An 18,872-nucleotide genomic window follows, 5' to 3' on the forward strand; every position below is an offset into this window, starting at 1 on the left:
TAACCGACCCGAGCCTGAGGGGGAAAGACTGTGATCCCAGAGCCCAAATTAACATCAGCTTTCTGGAGCCGAGTCTCCGTTATTAGCAAAAACAGCATGGGGAAAGCCCATTACTGCGTTACGGAGAGACTGAGCGGGTAAGGTGGGAGGAAGCAGGAACAAGCCGAGAGACAGAGATGGAGAGAGGAAAAGAGAGGAAGAGAGAGGGAGAGAGAGAATGACAGAGGATGGCTTGCAGGTAGACAGATAAACAAGTAAACAAATAAATCAGGAGATGATAGATAATGAGCTGTGTGTTCTCTGGGGATTCTTTCAGAAATAAGGAAATCAGCAGGGTAATTTGCAGCAATTATTCCTTAAATATGAATATGAATATCACTCTCTGTGGGTTACTACTACAAGCCTGACACCTTCTAATAGGAAGAAAGACTGTGTGGTCTTTATATACTCAAGAAAGCAGTGGTAGGTTTATATCATTATGACACCTTTCAGTAAAAAAACAAAAATCAGAGACACTTTAAAAAGATGGAACACCGCATTGCTTTCCGCTCGGAAAATGGGAAAGGACCGTCACAATCAACATAATACTGATCTTACTAAAAGCAAAATGACAGCAATCATGTTGTATGGCCAGCCATAACAGTCATGTCACCATGATTAAATGCGGTCTTTCCGTTCTGGGAGGGAGGGAAATGGAGGAAACGTGAGGCAATTCCAAGCTGTCTGAGCCATCATGTCACTTCTCTCCGGGGGTTACACTGCACCATCAAGGGGGCCGTGCAGAAAGCCCTTCTCATGTTTTTACCATGTAGTTTTAAAATACCGATTTAAGAATTCCCGTAAGAGCAGATGGAATTCAGAAGGGAGGACTCTCATTCCAGTGTTTCTTTTGTCTATAATAAGCCATTATGCTGAAGTTAACACTCAGCCTTAGTAAAGTGCTGCATAATTAAAACTAAACCGTTCAAGAAAATGGGGAGGAAAAAAGCTTTGAAAGCTTTTAAAATCAATTTTCTTTGTCCACTAGTTATGGGATTCTGTTTTGGCCTATAATTACCATAAGCTCAATTAGATTTTGCATTTAGGTTAAGTGCATTAAGGGTTTTTTTCCTCTGAAAAAAATATCACCAGCTCACCCTGCTATTCTTATCTTACATTCATAGCTGCATCAATCAGAGAATTAATTTATCTTTTTAAAGTTTGTTGGAATAATTTAATAACAGAATACTGAAAAATGAATCCCAAGGAAAAGGGGTTGGTTATATGTACTGAGCATGTATCAAGATGATGGGTTTTACAGTGCATGAAGATGACGCGTGACATATCTTGAACAGAAGAACTGACACCTCTGTTTTCACTCCACCGGCTGAGGATGGATTTTGATTTGTGAAGGTGACACAGGTGCTTTTTAACATAGATTGTGAAGGTGTCTATCTGTTCACATTTTGTGTTCATGGATGGAATTTAAGGTACAAATTGTCACTAATCTCCTCAGATTAGTACAACATTTTGTGTGTTGTTCACATAAAATTTTGAAGCATAAAAAATATCAGTTGCCAATTTTGCAGCTACATGCAGGGGTAATTGGTCATAAAAGAGAAGCACTGCAATCTGGGCGGATAAATCTCAAAACATCTTGCAGAATTTTCTGCCTCTGCCAAGTCCTAAAGAGGGAATGGGACAAATTCTCCCTACTGTACCACTCTGTGGTACCCTTCTGTGGGAGCAGAACATGCATATTTTCGAATGTGGAAGCTTCCTCGCACCTTCAGAGCTGGTGATACGTGGGGCCACGGTGAGTCACTGACTGGATTGGAGAATTTATTTTCCATAGAAATAATTATCATGAGAACGCTCGCACTGCGCTCAGAGGCAGAGTGAGTCAGTGGGACCGAATCCCACACCAACCAGTCAACAGCAGGCTCCGCTATAGCATCCAGCAAGACTGGAATATTAACCTAATACTGTCTGAATGCACTGCACACATGCATACATGTACACATACAAATACACAGGAATGGCACACATGCACACACAGGTGCACACAGACACGCACAAACACACACACACATACATGCAAATATATAGGCTATTGCACTACTTGCAGCAGAACGTTCCAGGTGCTTGAGTGCACAGGTTGCTCATTGAATTCTCAATTGTTTTCATTACAGGAGCAGGCTGTTGTGTGCTCAAGGACAGTGAGATATTTACAGAGGAAGCATAGGGATTATTTGGCAACAGGTTCCCTTCGCAGCCCTGGCTGAGTCTGTGCATGAGAGGAGACAGTGGAACATGCAACAGGATTTTATTGGGGAAAAAGAGCAGAAACTTTTTAACGAGGGAGGTGGGGATTCAAGAGAGTGGACTTGCTTGCTGAGCACAGAAGAGTTAGTACAGAAACCTCAGAGTGCTGACTTCTGAATCTCTGCTTGTTAGTCTCTGATTAGAGTGAAGGTACCCAGAGTACACTCAGAGTAAAAAAAGGAATGGATATGCAACAACCTTTTGTAGGTCAGAACCTAGACCATGGAGAACATACATTACTGAAGGGCTTGCTCTGTGTCACACACACACACACACACACACACACACACACACACACACACACACACACACACACACACACACACACACACACACATACACACACACACACATACACACATACACACACACACACACACACACACACACACACACACACACACACACATACACACAGGTACATCAAACACTTGAAACGGAAGCCTTCTGGCTTAGATAGGCTAAGGAGAGGGAGGGCCCAGACAGACAAGAGAGAGAAAGGAAAAGGCAAAGAGGGTGGACAGGGAGAGAAAAGGAAATGGATGGAGAAGAGATGTCAAACCCGTGCTCTAGAAGAGCCATTATTACATGCCAAGGTGCGAGGACATTGATTGTGTTCTGTTGTGGTGTATTGATTGCGCTCTCTTTAAAGGTAAGGGGTGGGGGCTGAGGTAGAAGGGGTTACCGAGGGGGAGGTTGATGGCGGGGTGGGGGTGGAAGGGGAAGTGGTCGAATGGGTTGACCTTGCATCGGACCCGGGCTCGTTCCTTTCAACCTCAGGTGAAAAAAAGCGAAAGGTAATCGTTAGCTCCTGCATGCTCATTTACCACAGAGCTGCTCATCAAAGGGCCCCATTATGGTCCGGGCTCCCGCCAATCTGTGGCTTTGTAATTAGTGATCAGCGGGTCGGTGAAGGTTTGAATTCATTCTTGGCCTTTTATCTTCCAATTGAAAACCTGTTTTGCATTGGGATTCACTGAGCAGAGGATGTTCGGCGCTTAGACTAATTTAATATACATAATACAATCCTTTGCAAAAATCTTTCTCTGCTCTGTTAAACTGCTTTCTCAATGCTCCATGGCAATGTGCAGAAAAAATTTTTAAGCTTCTGGATGGTAAACAGCAAACATACTTAAATTTTGAATTTGAGAGGATGTTTTTTTTTTTTTTTTGCAGAGCCCTTAGGAATTTTGTCTCCATTGATCTGTTTTAGGCTTGCTTGCATCTTTCGTTCCCTCCGTCCTAAAGTATCTCACTTGATATTCTGCTGGTCGGTGGGGCACAGTGTGTTCCGTCTTTGGGACAGGGGTGGGGAATGGGGTCAAACTTGATGCCATAAACCCTCCCAAAGCCATTGTTAGTGTTTCAACCAAAACATTCTAAACTTCCACTGTCTCTGCCAGCTCACATATCTGCTCCATGAAAAAGCCCATAGGCTGAGACAGCCGGCAAACGCAAACAATAAATACTGTAAATACAATGCAGACCAAAAGAGCAAAACACCCATGGTGGTAGAAAGTTGGTTAAAAAAACAGGGTGAAGAGGATATATAGTCATACATTCACGCCGACAGCAGGGTAGCTGGCCTCTCAGCGAGGCTCTTCATATAAATGTCAAGTCATTCACCGTAAAGATTTTTGAGTCAACTTCTTACACAATTGAACCTTTCCTAAATGTCAAGAATCGCCACTAAACTATGCCCCTTGGGTTCCTGGAGTAGGCTTTCTGCGGACTCCCCTCAACGTCACCCTGTAGCGTGGATCTTGTATACCCTGTCCCTCTCTCTTGTCCTGCTCCGACTTGGCCGAAAATGTCCGGCTGTAATGTGTATGAGCTCCAGCGGTCTGCCTCTCTCTGTCTGCTAGACACCCTTGAGCAAGACAGCCCATTTACTCTCTTGGAGAAATAAAAACCCTCAACGGACTCTTTGAAAATGCCATCTAACAAACACTGCAAATCCCTCCGGACTCTCACATCTCTCTGCCGGGAAGGCTGTTCAAAATGGTTCAAAATCTATTTTGTCATGGAAAGCGCAAGTGCAGTGGCAAGCAAAGCATGCCGAATACATGAAAATAAAACTGCAGTGATCCGTGATGTGAACGAAACCAAAACAAACAAGACCTTTTCATGAGCAGTTAGCATACCTACAATACACGACTCCCCTCGATAATGGGAATTTACACTGGTATTCAGATGAGGGTCATTTATGTCACTGTTCTCACATCTACACGTAACAAAGAAAAAGAAACAGAGAAAACTGAGGAAGAAAGTTGAACAGATCACAGTGTTTTGCTGAGGAGAATAAAATCTTTTCATTGGGCTTCACCTGTTACAAAGCACATGAAACCTCACTTTTGCATCGCTACATGTAAACTGTAAACTTACATCCAACCTCAACACCCAGCTGGCATTAGCTGTAGCCAGCACTGTTTTTTTTTTTTTTTTTTTTACTGTAGACAAACCCAACACTAATCTCAGCTTGGCAGATATAACAACAGCTGCCTTCACAGCACCATCGCCATTACAATACAGACAATACAATGTTATTGATCCACCCCTGAATTCACCAGGTTGAGGAGCTGCACTTAGCCGTGAAACCAGCACAAGTGTCTTCTCGCTCCAGCTTACATCTGTCTCTTTTCAGAAGGCATCCTTGTGACACCAGCAACACAACGAGGAACAACTGCTTTTCTTCAGTCTGTGTGAAGATGCTCTTTGGAGCTCATGCCCTGTATTTGCTGAAGAAATAATCATGCCCGCCATTTTAAGCACCAGAGGCATTTCTGCAAGGGAACTTTGTCTGCAGAAAACAAATAATTTAAAAAACCCCCAGAAAATTCAAGCCTCAGAGCATGACAATTAGCCAGAGTCGGGGCTGATTTGTTAAGAGCCAAGATGGCTGGCCTGCTGTCAATCCGAACATGAATAAATGGTGAAATCGGTAATGATTTCATAGTTGGTGATGGAGATTTTCAATTCACAATGCGGCAAAGGGCTCAGAAGTGGGAATAGTGGGTTTGCAGGCAGTAGAGGGTGGGATCTATTGGTGGTATAGGGGATGGCAAGGGGTGTGGAGCAGAATTATACTGGATTAATGGAATAGGATTAGTAATCAAGAATTTAAGCTTTTTAGCAATGCAATCGAAATTAAATTGTCAAAATGACCTTGTAAGTCTACCGAGGCTTTCAAATGGCCATTCTAAGCAGCTGGGGCTTAGCTGAACTGCATATGGAATAAGGGGGAGAGATATAGCAACAGACACAAGGGCGTGCCAGCACCAACATAAATACACAGGCAACAAGCTTTTGGAATAACATTTAGGGGAAGCTATTCACCCTTTTCAAACACAATAACTAAACCACTGCTTTGCGCACACTTTCACACAGCTGATCACCACCACAACCACCCCTCCTACTACACAAGAGCACAGTTATGGAAAATAATGTGTTGTGTAACGAACGGCTTAAGTGGCGACTGTGCTTCAAAACTCAATTTTGGCGTTGGTGAACACAGACATTTTTTAGATACATCCTGCAGTACCTCAACTTTCCAAAAAGTGTCTTCTAATGTATCTCCACCAGCTAGCTTGTACCTTGCCTGGCCAACTATCGAAGCTTGGTCATGCAGCGCTTCTAATATTGTTGACTCCTCATATGGCTTTTTACTTGTGTTGTACTCTGCCTCACCTGTAAATCGCTTTGGATAAAGGCTTCTGCCAAATTAATAAATGTAAATGTAATGTGGAATCTGCTGGTGTGCAGATTTGTCGTATCATGTCCTGACTGGGTGTGGGTTGATCGATGCTTAAAAATCCTAAGGTTCTCCATGAAGGGAGGGCAGAGTAAAAAGCCACTTATAATAAAGGTTTTTAAACCCAATATATTGACAGCAGCTCAGATGTCACAGGGCACATATACATGCCTCAATGCACATCAACATGTGCATCAACACAACCGCACATGCACACAGGGTGCTTCTCTTGACAGGTCTGGGTTGTTTTCTCTCAGATCTCCGAAGAGACTGTCCTGCTGCAAGGACCATGTTAAACTGAGAGGGGAAAGTCTGGAGAAGGGTGATGGAGTGAGAAGAGTATGAGAGAGAGACCTAGATTCTAGAGTGGAGGAAACATAGAAAGTGGGAGAAAGGAGTCACAAAATGATGAATTAATGTCGAAGGACTGAGGGTGGGAGACTAGGATATATATATATATATATATATATATATATATATATATATATATATATATATATATATATATATATATATATATAATATATGGGTGTGGGTATATATGGGTATGTGAATGAGTGTGTGTGTGCGTGTGCACGCATGTGTGTCTCCTGTGAGTTCTGCTGTCTATCTGAGTTCACACAGACACTCGTAGACAGTCTCAGAGGCCCTGTTAGTGTCTCTGAATGAGTTAGGCTGGAGCCTGACAGCTCTGTCAGCAGATAAAAAATGTAAAAAAAAAAAAAAAAAAAAAAACCTCACCAGTGCTATTCTGAAACACTTTTCTTCAATGTTTTATTAATGTATTCATCTTGTGGTACCTCATCCTGTGGGCTAATTGTTCATTGTTGTTCACTTATCAAACATAGATGAAGTGACGCACACCCACATAAACAGCGCCAGCACCGCCAAATTGAAAGTGGATCCTCTGTCTGTGTAGTGAGGCCAGAGAGAAGAGGTGGGGTCCTTTCGCCGCGCGTCCCAGCAGCGCAAAACCGCAGCCAAAATACGCTCATAAACGGCAGCCTCTCGTTCTCCCCTCCTCCGTTCCCCTCTGGAAAGCCGCCTGTGCGGGCACAGGGGGGTCAGGGTGCAGAAGCCCACATCTGCTTTCCAAAATCCCGCACGTTGGGGGACTGCAGCAGCCGAAGCTGCGTGATGTCACAGCTCGCCTCTCAGACTGCGGGGCATCTCAGACTGCGGGGAGGGAGAGAGAGGGGCTGACGGCCGTTTCATCACGGCACCAATAAAGGCAGAGGAGCTGGGAGCTGGAGAGCGGGATTTATGCAGCGAGGAGGCTTACTGTAATTAACAGCCAGGAATGGCAGTAGGCATTATTCCTGGATGAGCGGCAGGACTCACAAACACCTGGGGCTTTCTGAGCACAGACTAAGAACAGGAAGAAGACAAAGAGCCAGACTGACACGTTCTGTAATAATGACAGTGACAACAGCATAGTAACACTGCAGCAGCGGTATTACAAAAACCGCAATAATACCAGAACACTTATGACTACAGTACTGCAACCAAGCTGGTGATACTAGTTGTAGTAACAATACCAGTAGCAGTTGTAATAGCTGTATTAGCAGTAGTAGTACTAGGTATAGCAGTAGTAATACCAATACTCCAAGCACAGTGTAACACTTACAAATACAACTACCTCTACTGCCTTGGCTGCCACTTCTGTCCTGTTAGAACAGCTATTACCATGACTATCACTACTGCTACAGGTAATATTACTGTAACTAGTATTCCCAGCATTACCACTATTACAGTTACAACTCCATTACATTTTATGTAGTGCTTCATGCTGAGGAAATAATGTCATGTACTGCTACCACCACTACAAGTACTACTACCACTATTACTGCCATTTTTACTAATACCTTAAATATTTTCATGATTATGAAAACTATTCTCATGATATTTCCCCTGGCATAAAATTAAATAAATAAAAGTAAATAAATAATTACAACTTCTACTTCTCCCAGTACTGTCAGTAATGATGATGACGGGTCACTGTCTTTCTCTGAGAAGTGCGTCTTATCTCTTAGCATACGGAGGGTAACCCAGGGTAACCCAGAGCAAACGCTTTTATACACATTTAAGGCGGAGTGATGTTTCTGCACTTGTCCACTTTAGACAATCACATCCCTTTGATGCCCCGGCAGCTCAGACAGGACAAAAAAAGAGGGGAGAACACAACACACAGTGTGACAAAAAGAGAGAGACAGGTTCCTATAGCCCAAACTCTCTGGAACGAATATAAAGTACATAATGCAAAACCAGCCACAGGAAAATTTGAACAAGAAGAAGTAATAACAGCAGTAGCAGAAGTTCTGAGAAGTAAAGATGCAGCAAAAGCAGTCAGACAGAGAACTACGTGAAAGAAATAATGAAAAATGGAAATCCATGTTGTGATACCTGGGAAAAAACTGTAAAGGCTAGAAGCAGAAAATAACTTATTTGAATATCGCATTATTAAGCCTGCTACTTATTATGTTAGTTAATACTTAGCAGAACAAATTAGCATATTGAGATGAGAGGAATGAGAGCACAATCTCTTGTTTGGCCTGTTCTTGCATGCCCTGCTTGTGCACCCACTGCTTGTCACCGTAATTACACCAGTTCTGTGCAAAATACCAAAAATTATTTTCCTGCTAAAACTTGTACATTTTTTTTCTTAATATATTTGGAAGTGCATGTGTTGTTGCACTTACAATTTCCACCTGAGTTGTACATTGTACAACATTGTAATTACTTCCCTAATTAATGGAGAAGCAGGTGTACACTGAATGTGTTTCCAATAATGCCCTACACTATACATCTTTGGAAGACTATTGATTTTTTCTGCATCATTGAAGCATATACATGAATGTTGTTAGCTTTTGACTTTTTGATAACTTATTTTTTTATTTCAATCACATTTGCATTTTGGGGACACGTTCATTATAAAATGCTATTCACAAGTGCATTTTTCACACTGAACATTGAGCCTTGATTAGTTCTTGAATTCACTAACCAATTATAGCCGCACTGTACAGATATTTACATATTTACAAAATGTGTGCTGACTCAATTTGGAGAACAATGCTTTGTTTTACTGTATGGCTCTTCCATTTCGTAGGGCATTATTTCAGATTTAAAAGCAATTACTCTTTTCTTTTCCTCCCTTCTCTTTTAGATAAAGATCAAATCTTGCAGAAACTGTGGCTAATCATTATTGCTCTGATATGATTTCAGTGCTGCACAAAGCAAACATCGCTCGTCTTTCATCAATACCAGAATAATTAATTTCCACCTGACAAGATGACTGCTGTCATCTGTGCTTTATCATTTCATCTTAAACTTACTTGGACAACACAACAAAGTGCCTCCTCTGTAAATGGTAATAGATTCTAATGGCATTGCAGGTGATGAAACCGTGTTATACTCTAAATGCAAGATAGTATTGGTGGTCAAAAAAACCACATGTCATGTCACATAGGGTTCCATGTCTTTTTCCATTTTTAGTATCACACATAAACCCACTTATTACATTTTCAGCTCTTGAACAAAGCTAAGCGGAATACAATATCTGCTTCATAAGTAATTCCTAAGTCAAGTTACTTTACTTATAGCCTGCGGTAGACCTTACGATATGTTCTAGGTTCTTCTTTTCCAAACTTTGCACCCTAATTTACATTGCACTATCCCATTTAACCAATAGGTGGTAGGGATGTCTATTCCATGACAAATGTGATCTGGCTCCACAATAGATAAAAGCTTTATTTGCTCTCAAAACAAGATTATGATTGCCAGTCATTGCCTATCCCTCTGTTTAAATAATATCTGGAACAGTTAGCTAGCTGGTGTTACAGGACTGTTGTATACTTAGCGTACATGGTGATTCCAGTCAGCCAACTACATGAAAAGTCATGCTCAGTGCTGTACAATTAGCATATAATTTCAATAAAGAAACTTTGTAAAATTAACTGGTAATTTGTAGTCCTATGTGCTTCTAAACACTCTTGTGTATGTAATCTTTTTTTGTGAGAGTATCCAAGTATTGCCACAGGAACAAAGTAAGCATGGTATCTCAGACTTAATGTCCCCAGCTTCGCAAACACTGGGGACATGAGAGGTACTACCACGCATTCTCCTTCTTCTTTTTTTTTTGTACTTGAAATGGAGCATTTCTTTAAAAAAAACTAAAATCCCTTGTTTCTCTTACATGCAAAGGGGGGAATACATTTTAATTACATAAGAATAAAAGAAGTTAGTAAGGACTGAAAAGAAAAAGATTAGGCTGACGCCTCACCACAAATGTAGGGAACCTGCTGTGGCTGAAAGTGTGGTAATTAGGCATTTCCTTTCAACTGGTGCCAGCTCACAACTCCACTGACGCGCACAGCCAAGCGACACACCGAGGAGCTTATGGCTCCTGAGCCAGGCACCAAACCTGCTAAATTTAACTTGGAATAAAAAAAAAAAAAACGCTGGACTGTAGTAACATTTGAAGCGATGAGAAGCAAACAGTGGCTTTTACATCAGGGTGAGAACAATCACTTAAACAATGCGTTCTGGAGGGGATGCGTGAATGAATCAGAGCTATGCTCAAGGTTTTGTTGCTACTGGCTTATTGCTTGTTCACATGTTCCCATCATTCTCACCTGCCATTCCATTCCACAGGACCCTCATGCCTGGGAGCAAGTTCTCTCGTTCCATCAGCTCAGTGGATACAGCTCACAAGCCAGTAAAACTACAGTATCTCAGAAAGCTCCAATTACATTACATTGCACTGTTGTCATTTAGCAGACGCTCTTATCCAGAGCAACATGATATCCATTTATAGAGCTGACTATTTACTGAGGCGGTTGTGGGTTGAGTACTTTGCCCAAGGGTACAACAGCAGTGGCCCAGCGGGGAATCAAACCTTTCAGTTACGAGCCCTGCTCCTTACCACTACACCATACTGCTGGCAATTGACTGCTCCCTGCAGTCTATTAACAGGTAATTCCACATTTACTTCACTCAGTAGTATTCCCTTGTCTTTGGAGATGGAAATAGGAAAGTCACCATGTTGACGGATGTCCCATTCTGTATTGTGGTGAATGAAGGAAACCTCATTGGCAAGCAAAACAATGGCAGAGTCCATTCATGAGTCCAAATCTACTGATAATTACATTCAAAAATGCTATTTTGTTACAGCACATAGACTTGTGAATGGATGTTTTGGCATTGCTACACTTTCTACGCTAGCTAGCTACTTTACCATATACTTCATCTGTCATAGATTTAAAAAAAATATTAGATTTCAGTTTGCAATGACTTCTGGGATAGGAGAAATAAGACCTCTTCTAGTGATGTTGTTTTGCCCACTTGTTATAAAGAGGACTATCTAGCTAGCATTCAACAAACATTCTAAGCCAGTGGGGTTTTAGCTACTAGCAAGATATTTATAGCCTTTACAAAACAATTGCAAAACATCACAACCAATAGCCATACATACAGTGAGCCAATGCATTAGCCACTTGTCCAGCCCTTTCCACGGTCATGTAGACAACTCTGATAAAAGCAGTTAGTAATGATGTACACAGAGCTGTGGTAAGGTCACACACTGATGATAAATATCTGATTCCAGATGCTGGCATGACCGGAATTAAAATGCTCCAGCTCTGCCTCACTCCCTCACCTTGTCATATATATGGACCCAGTGATGTCACCAAAATGTCATTCCAGGCACTCACTCCAATCAGGATGGCGCCAACAAAGGTGCATATTACCACTGATTGAAAAATATCCTGTGCCATTATAGATCCACTGAGCACTTCATATCTCCCACATGACTATATAGACCATTCACCTAGACATCCAAGGATAATGCCATGTGTGCTTCTACAGTTTCAAGCCTTAACCAAATGCCTATTACCAGAGGAATCCAAAAAAATAAGGTAGGGGTGGATTTCTGTCAAACTGGAACAACACTAGAGTCACATATGCAAGATCTAATAAAGATTGAGTAATAGACTGACTGATTAATTAATTACTGGTCTGGGGCTCATGCAGTATCAGAATAAAAATAACAGTGGCGCACAAAGTCAACAGCCCTCATCACACAACCCTTGACACACAGCCTACACAGAAACTGTGTACATTAAACATATGACGCATACACTAAGGCATAAGGTTATATAATTTAGATTGTCCTTTAAATTCCTTCTGTTATTTGAAGTTCTCCAATCTTCCTGACCAGGCAGGTATACTCCATCGCTGATGATAAAAGAGGGACAAGAGGGAGCGCATGACCCATTAAGGTGTAATAAAGCAGTTTGCCCAATAAAAGCAGCACATGGCGGCTCATTGCCACACGCGGCAGGTCACTGGCCTTTCACCAGCAGGTTCCAGAGGGGATGCCGAAGGGCTATCGATCTGAGACAGGGATGCCCTCTCTGGTCTTGAATGAAGCAGGCTGCTCTGATGCTATGCCCCCGCCGAGCACTTATCGAGCGGCCATTAACTCAACTCTTTGTGATTTGGATCAATGCAGCCTCATCCAAGGCCTTAATCCACAAATGATTTAAAACAAACCAATAAATCTCACCGGCCCTGCAAACCTGTTAGGCTGTGGTAATACATCGCTGAATAGGAGGAGTAAATGAATGGATTCGGAGATAAACAGGAAAAGCCCTCAATCCTAATAATGTGATCTCGCAAAGTATAAAATTAAACTCCCCAGTACACTCAATTGTTTTTGCATAGTGAATACAAATGTACATGTATTTCCTTTTTTTCAGTATTGTTTTCATAGTGCTGTCAATATTGTATTACTTACTGATAGAACTATCACACATAAATAACACACACATACATGCATACAAAAATGCATAGATGAATAACAATTCTGGTCAGAAAAAAATCAGGGTTGTGAATGAGCAAGAGAAATTGCAAAGTATATTTTTGTCAGTCTGTTTGGCGAAGCGCGTTCCTCCAACCGAGCTCCGGTGAAAGAGCTCTTGAGTGCGTTAGGCAACCTTCCTCTAGGCGCGTTCCCCGATTTCACCCCTGCGTACGATTCCATTGACTGCGCGACTCTGTGCGCGCGACGGTCTTACGTTCTCTCCCCTCCCGTGCCTTCGGGTAACCGAAACAACAGCTGGAACACGTTACGTACAGTACGATGACCGCACTGACAAACTCGCCAGTCTGATATATTATTGTTTGTTTTGGGGCATACTAGGTAGCATGCGTGCATTTGGCACAGGTACATGTGCAACACATGCAAGACACATGGCCAGAAAGGTAAACGATTTCGTGAGCGTTCAGCTGATCTATGCCACGTTACTGCCGAGTTGACCCGTGAATTAAAGCTTTAAAAACTGAGGTAATAGAATTAGCTGTATTTTATTTCTGATCTGTCCTACGCACACAATCCCTGGAAACATTCATCACGCAGCCACAGAATAAGAGCACACACGGCACGCTTTTCTGCAATACCTTTTATTTATGCAACTTTGACACCACTTCAGCAACCGCGCAAACGGTCGTTTCGTTTCGATGCAACAATGTTATGTAAACTGTGCGGTGAGCTCACTGAGGAACATATTTCTTCCACAGCATGAGCTTCCGAGACTGCGATTCGTTTTCACGAATTAAACGATATTACCTTTATATCGAGAGTTGTTTAAAATGAGAATTTACAGAGAAGGTGATATCATATCCTTTCTATGTTTTCTATACACATTTTAAAGTTCAGATCTAATCTGCAGTGCTTCACCAAAGGGACAGATCTCATTAAAAATGTTTGCAATTGTTTGTGAAGACAAGTTTCAACATAGATATCCATCCTCGAATATACCCTGAGGTTATGATTGGTTACTGTGATAACATTAAACCTAGACTGTTTACGCCACAGTTAGCCCACAGTGAAAGAAATGGCAGATGTAGAAAGCATTTACCTGGAAGAATACGGGGCGAAGACGCATCCTATCGGCCCTCACTGACAATGAAGCAAAAATAAATTTCTTGGTGATACTTTCGGGGAACAGGCAGCAGGTGTGATTCGATCCTTTTCTCTCCACAGAAGACTCGGATTCAACAGCCCGATTTAACGTCGTCGGCGCGGGTTTTAAGACTTTTCCCACAACATCGAGCCCGAGGTGTGGGTGCACAGTTGTGGCTGTCTTGGCTGTAACACCGTAGCTGTGAGCTGCGAAAGTTAATCAGCAGCCCGCCCCCCACCCCCCTCTCCCTTCCCCACCCCCTCTCTGCACCTCGCGGGGAAGGAAAACGGAGTTGAGGGGAGGCTGTCACAGAAATGTAATGCCTTGGTGCTAGAGTACTGAGCAACCAAGACTTGCAGAGATGCCTGTGATTACGAACCTGGAAAACCGCATACCAAATGTCTTGTTATTTATCTTTTTTTCTGTTAAATAAATCCATAAAACAGCACTGCATTATCATTTATCATGCTGTGATTGCTTTTCCCAATATCAAGTCCTGCAACAAGGATCTGGATGACATTGGAGCGCAATAACCTCTGTCTTTACTGAGTTGGGGGGAAAAAAGCCATGAGAACGGATATCTGAAATACATTTCCAAGACCGTAAACCAATTCCAACATATCCAGCCAGCGGCATTCAAATTGCGTTACGCAATGTAAACTGTCCTCATGTTATTGGCCTCATCTTTGTTTTGACAGAATAAGGGATTATTTCTAATAGCAACAAGTACATAAACCAGCTCACGCATGACCCTGTCTTGTCATTGATGGAACATTTCATCATGTAAGTATGATGTGGTAGGAAGGACACGTCTGTTGTCCTACTGCACGATACAAGTTAGTCGCAGCATGACTGGAATACAGAACATATGTGAAATACATAGCTGCTTGCAGAGATTTTGGAGATATTGCTGTACGTTTTCTCTGTAACACTGAATATAACGCAATACTTTAAGTCGATATGTAGGTTTCCATAACAGTACGACTTACGATAACAATAATGACAACACTAGACCCATACAGTAGTAACAACTACTATGCGCAAAAATGGCTCATGCGTCACGAACGCTATTGTCTCAGATGTAGTTCTTCCATCGACGTAAAACCACAATTTAAACGCATACGGAATGCAGTTAGAGAAGTGTTGTTTGTTGCTCTATCCTCTTCATTTTTTATAGAAGTCTGAAACACCGCTGTCGCCCTCTGCGTACTGGGCGACCGCAAGTCGTGCGCGCACACGCGCTTTTTTTACGCGGGTGCGCTGTGGAGCGCTGAGGTTGAGAGAGGCGATGTGACCCTGCACAAACAATCCAGCTCCTCAGGTATTGTAATTGTAAACAAAGGGGCTGTGAAAATCGCGTGCGTGCGTCACACATTGTCGCCAAATATACATGAATGTGTGTTCTGTAACACTGGACCTTTTCTTGTCGCTTTCTGCTCAGTCAAGATTCTTCATTTGGGCCATAAACGGCTGCACGTTTAAGAACTCGACAACAACAAACCCAGTTACATCACACTGTGTGCTGACATAACTCAAAGTCAGAAGTTATTAAATCAGTCACGAGTCAGGTGTCCTCGTGAGCGAATTTTCCGGAATGTTATCATTTTTAGGAGTAGAAGGCTGTGTGGATCTCTTGTATGTATTTTATCCTATTGCATTATTCATTATCATGGGGACGCATCCCTCTGTTTTGCGCACTGGGGTAAGTGCACCGAGTTATCCGAGGAGCTGCGTCCAGCGGTAAAGTCCGCACCAACGAACACTGGAGACAATTTCCATGGAGGGCGTAAAAAACGGACACATTCTTCTAAGTGATTTCGTTGCATGTTCTTCTTGTTATTATATTAGTGATGGTTTCACAGCATTTCAAAGTAACTTACTACCAGAAGTGAAACAATTTGTTGTTTTGGGATATTAGCTTATATATGCCTTTAAATAAAGAGTGTAGTGGAACATAAGCAGCAGGCTACTATCACTCTTTAATTACTCATCGGGCTTCATATTTCTACAATTGCCGCGGCTCCACCGAGTGGAGGTTTAAAGAATTGTCAAAAGAACGCATAACCTTCAGCAGGGGTAAAATAAAACTCATTTCCATGTGTCATATATGGTTCACATATGATGATAGCGCATCTCGTTTCCTTACACACCGAATGCATTTCGACGTCTCAGTCTTTAAGGATCTAAACATCGTTATATTAGTTAAACCAAGCTTTCAAACTTACATCGCAGTATACACATCACACAAGACCGATGAGTACAGTAAATAGAAAATGCAATCGTTTTGAATCAAAAGTGGATCCTTCTAGGTACACAGAAAATATGGACAGTTACGGTGCACTCCCATGACTGGGCGCTAAAGGACTTAGGTACCCTCCAAGAAGGCATACAAAAGTTATGTAATTGACTCTGTGCTACCAGCACTGTCAGAGTAAAAGGTTTATATTTTTAAAAACCTATAAATCCGCTCTACTAGAAATTGTTACGATGGAATGTGTTAGATCCAGCCTACTACACATAAAATGAACGTGGACAAAAACAGCGGGAGCAGTGATTTTCTTAGCTTAGGTGATTTCACTTAGGTCACAGATCTTGAAACTTGCTTATATTCTCGAGTATTCTTTCGACTGATTAGTTATGAGAAGGGTATAAATCCAACCCCCTTCCTCCGTCACTCAGGTTAGTGCCCGTGTCTTTAATGTTGCTCAGCGCAAATAACCGTCTTTCCATCAAGAGAAATCGCGAACATTAAACGAAGTAAAAGTTGCAAGGTGATACAGGGCAAACCCCACTCCAAATCACATAATATTGCCCTCTATGCAGAAGAATCGTTTTTACAGGAGCCTGCCCATGCGCCTGCTCGAGTAGCCTGTAACATTATTTCATTTGTTTGGTGTACATTGAAACCATAAGACCACAGAATAATAAAGTACTGAAGAACGCTACCGTTATTTATACTGAAATTGGAATTACCAACATCAATTCCAGTAATCAAAGGATTCAATACCTAAGCGTATTTTATCGCAGCTGTTTACCATTATATTTTACAGCCAATTCATGGCGTATGCTCATCATGTTCCTGCTTAAAACAGTGCGACCGCTTATCGAAACGATTAATTTAATTAAATTATAGGATATGTTCCAGAGACAGGCGATATCTTCACGTGTTGGAATGGGTCATAGACAACATATTTGTTTGCATGTGTTTGTGTGTCTGTCAATGTACTGCTCATAACTTTCAATCAAACAGCTTACGCGTGGTCGAGCTATGCCTGCTGCTAAAATGATTTATGAAGAAAGCATACTTTGTACATCCTCAGTCGCTGTTGCCTTTTAACTTTTACTATGTTCTATTTAAACTACGAAACGGGTGACACACTTTGCGCATATTTTGTAACATCATTACAGCACATATCGCCTTGCGTTAGATATCGTTATCTATAAGGTTTCTTGTGTTTAATTACCTTTTCTCAGTCTTCCGCGCTCCACCTCCGGTCACTCTCTGTCGCCCCGTGGAAGCACGCAGTCAGTTGGCCGGCTTCACGACAGAGTTGCTCGTCTGAGGGCATGTTTGTGGAGTAGCGTTAAGCTGTGGCGGAGAACCCGTTGCATTCTCCCTTGGCTGAAGGCAGTGAGGAGAGAGAGAGAGAGAGAGACGTGCGTGCGTGCGTGTGTGTGTGTGTGTGTGTGTGTGTGTGTGTGTGTGTGTGTTGGGGGGGAGGGGGGGGTGCAATTCGTTGTACCTCTGCTGAATCTCAAAGAGCATTATTCGCGGTGTCCGTGTCAACAGATAAAGTTCATTGATGTTCAGCGATGCATTAAGGGAAGTCAACTTCAGGCAGTGGAACGAATAAACACATATGTACAGCCATCTGTGGAATATTTCCAGAACATGTGAGGTTTTGACAGAGAAAAGTAAAAGCAACACTTTACCAGATTTTGAGGGTTTGAAAGTTTTATTTTTAAAAGTTTTTACGTTAAATACAGGTTGCTGTATGCATCTGGCTGTGAAGTCGCTGAATAGAGATTCACACATAGCCTACTTAGAGTTAAAAGCAGTGAGCAGCGACAAATACTACCCTAAATTTAAAGCCTACATACACTTATTATTATTGTTTAATCGTCGCTGTTGATTTGCCGTAATTGCAGTAATGAGGTATATAGCAGCCAGCCTGTTTGATTTCAGGACCATGGAGAGCGAACGCGCAATTTGCGCGTGCGAGAGTCGAGCCATATGTCGTGGGAATCTCTCGAGTCAATCATGTACAATACTCACATTTGAAGCAAGGTATTTAAAGGATCTTAACCTTTTGCCTTTTGACCGAACGTGCTGTGAATGCACAGTGTGCTTGGCTACACGATTTGTTTCGCTGCTGGTTATACAACGTCTCTTCACGTGATGTTTTCACTACCGTCAATATACGAATTCAAATCCCGGCAGGCAGGCACATTAACGGTCCATGATCGCTGCAATAAGACCATGTCCGCAGTATTTTAATGCAATAACTATACACGTAAATGTGTCTGCATCACCAAGAATACATATACATATGTATTTATATATGTATGCATATACAAAATCTATACAATGCTATAGATTCCAGATTCTCGTTCAGCACCGACCTGTTAGTTCGCCGTACTCTGCGAGCTAGACGAGGACACGCGGCACAGATTAATCTTCCCCAGTCTTTGCACTGTCTTGGAACGACAATGTGTTTTTTTCGTGAGGAAGCTTGATATTTCGCGCCACTAAAGCATTTTCCACATAGGAGAAACAAAAGAGGGCAAAAAAGGAAACATACATACATACATACATACATACATACATATGTCTATAGATACAGAGCAATGCGAAT

General features: G+C 42.0%; 1 protein-coding gene across 2 annotated transcripts in view; it reads right to left on the reverse strand.

Annotated features, from left to right (window-relative positions):
- Positions 1–17,635, reverse strand: part of chrm2a (cholinergic receptor, muscarinic 2a) — a 75,504-nt gene extending 57,869 nt beyond the window's left edge. The window contains exon 1 of one of the 2 annotated variants that reach the window (XM_036517879.1): positions 17,481–17,635. The gene's annotated coding sequence lies outside the window, so the exon portion shown is untranslated. Of the gene's footprint in view, positions 1–13,971; positions 14,190–17,480 lie in introns of those variants that run through there. The other variant, XM_036517880.1, reaches the window with a different exon arrangement.
- Positions 17,636–18,872: the final 1,237 nt, after the last annotated feature.

The sequence above is a fragment of the Megalops cyprinoides genome, chromosome 23, assembly GCF_013368585.1.
Source record: "Megalops cyprinoides isolate fMegCyp1 chromosome 23, fMegCyp1.pri, whole genome shotgun sequence".
Classification (NCBI taxonomy): domain Eukaryota; kingdom Metazoa; phylum Chordata; class Actinopteri; order Elopiformes; family Megalopidae; genus Megalops; species Megalops cyprinoides.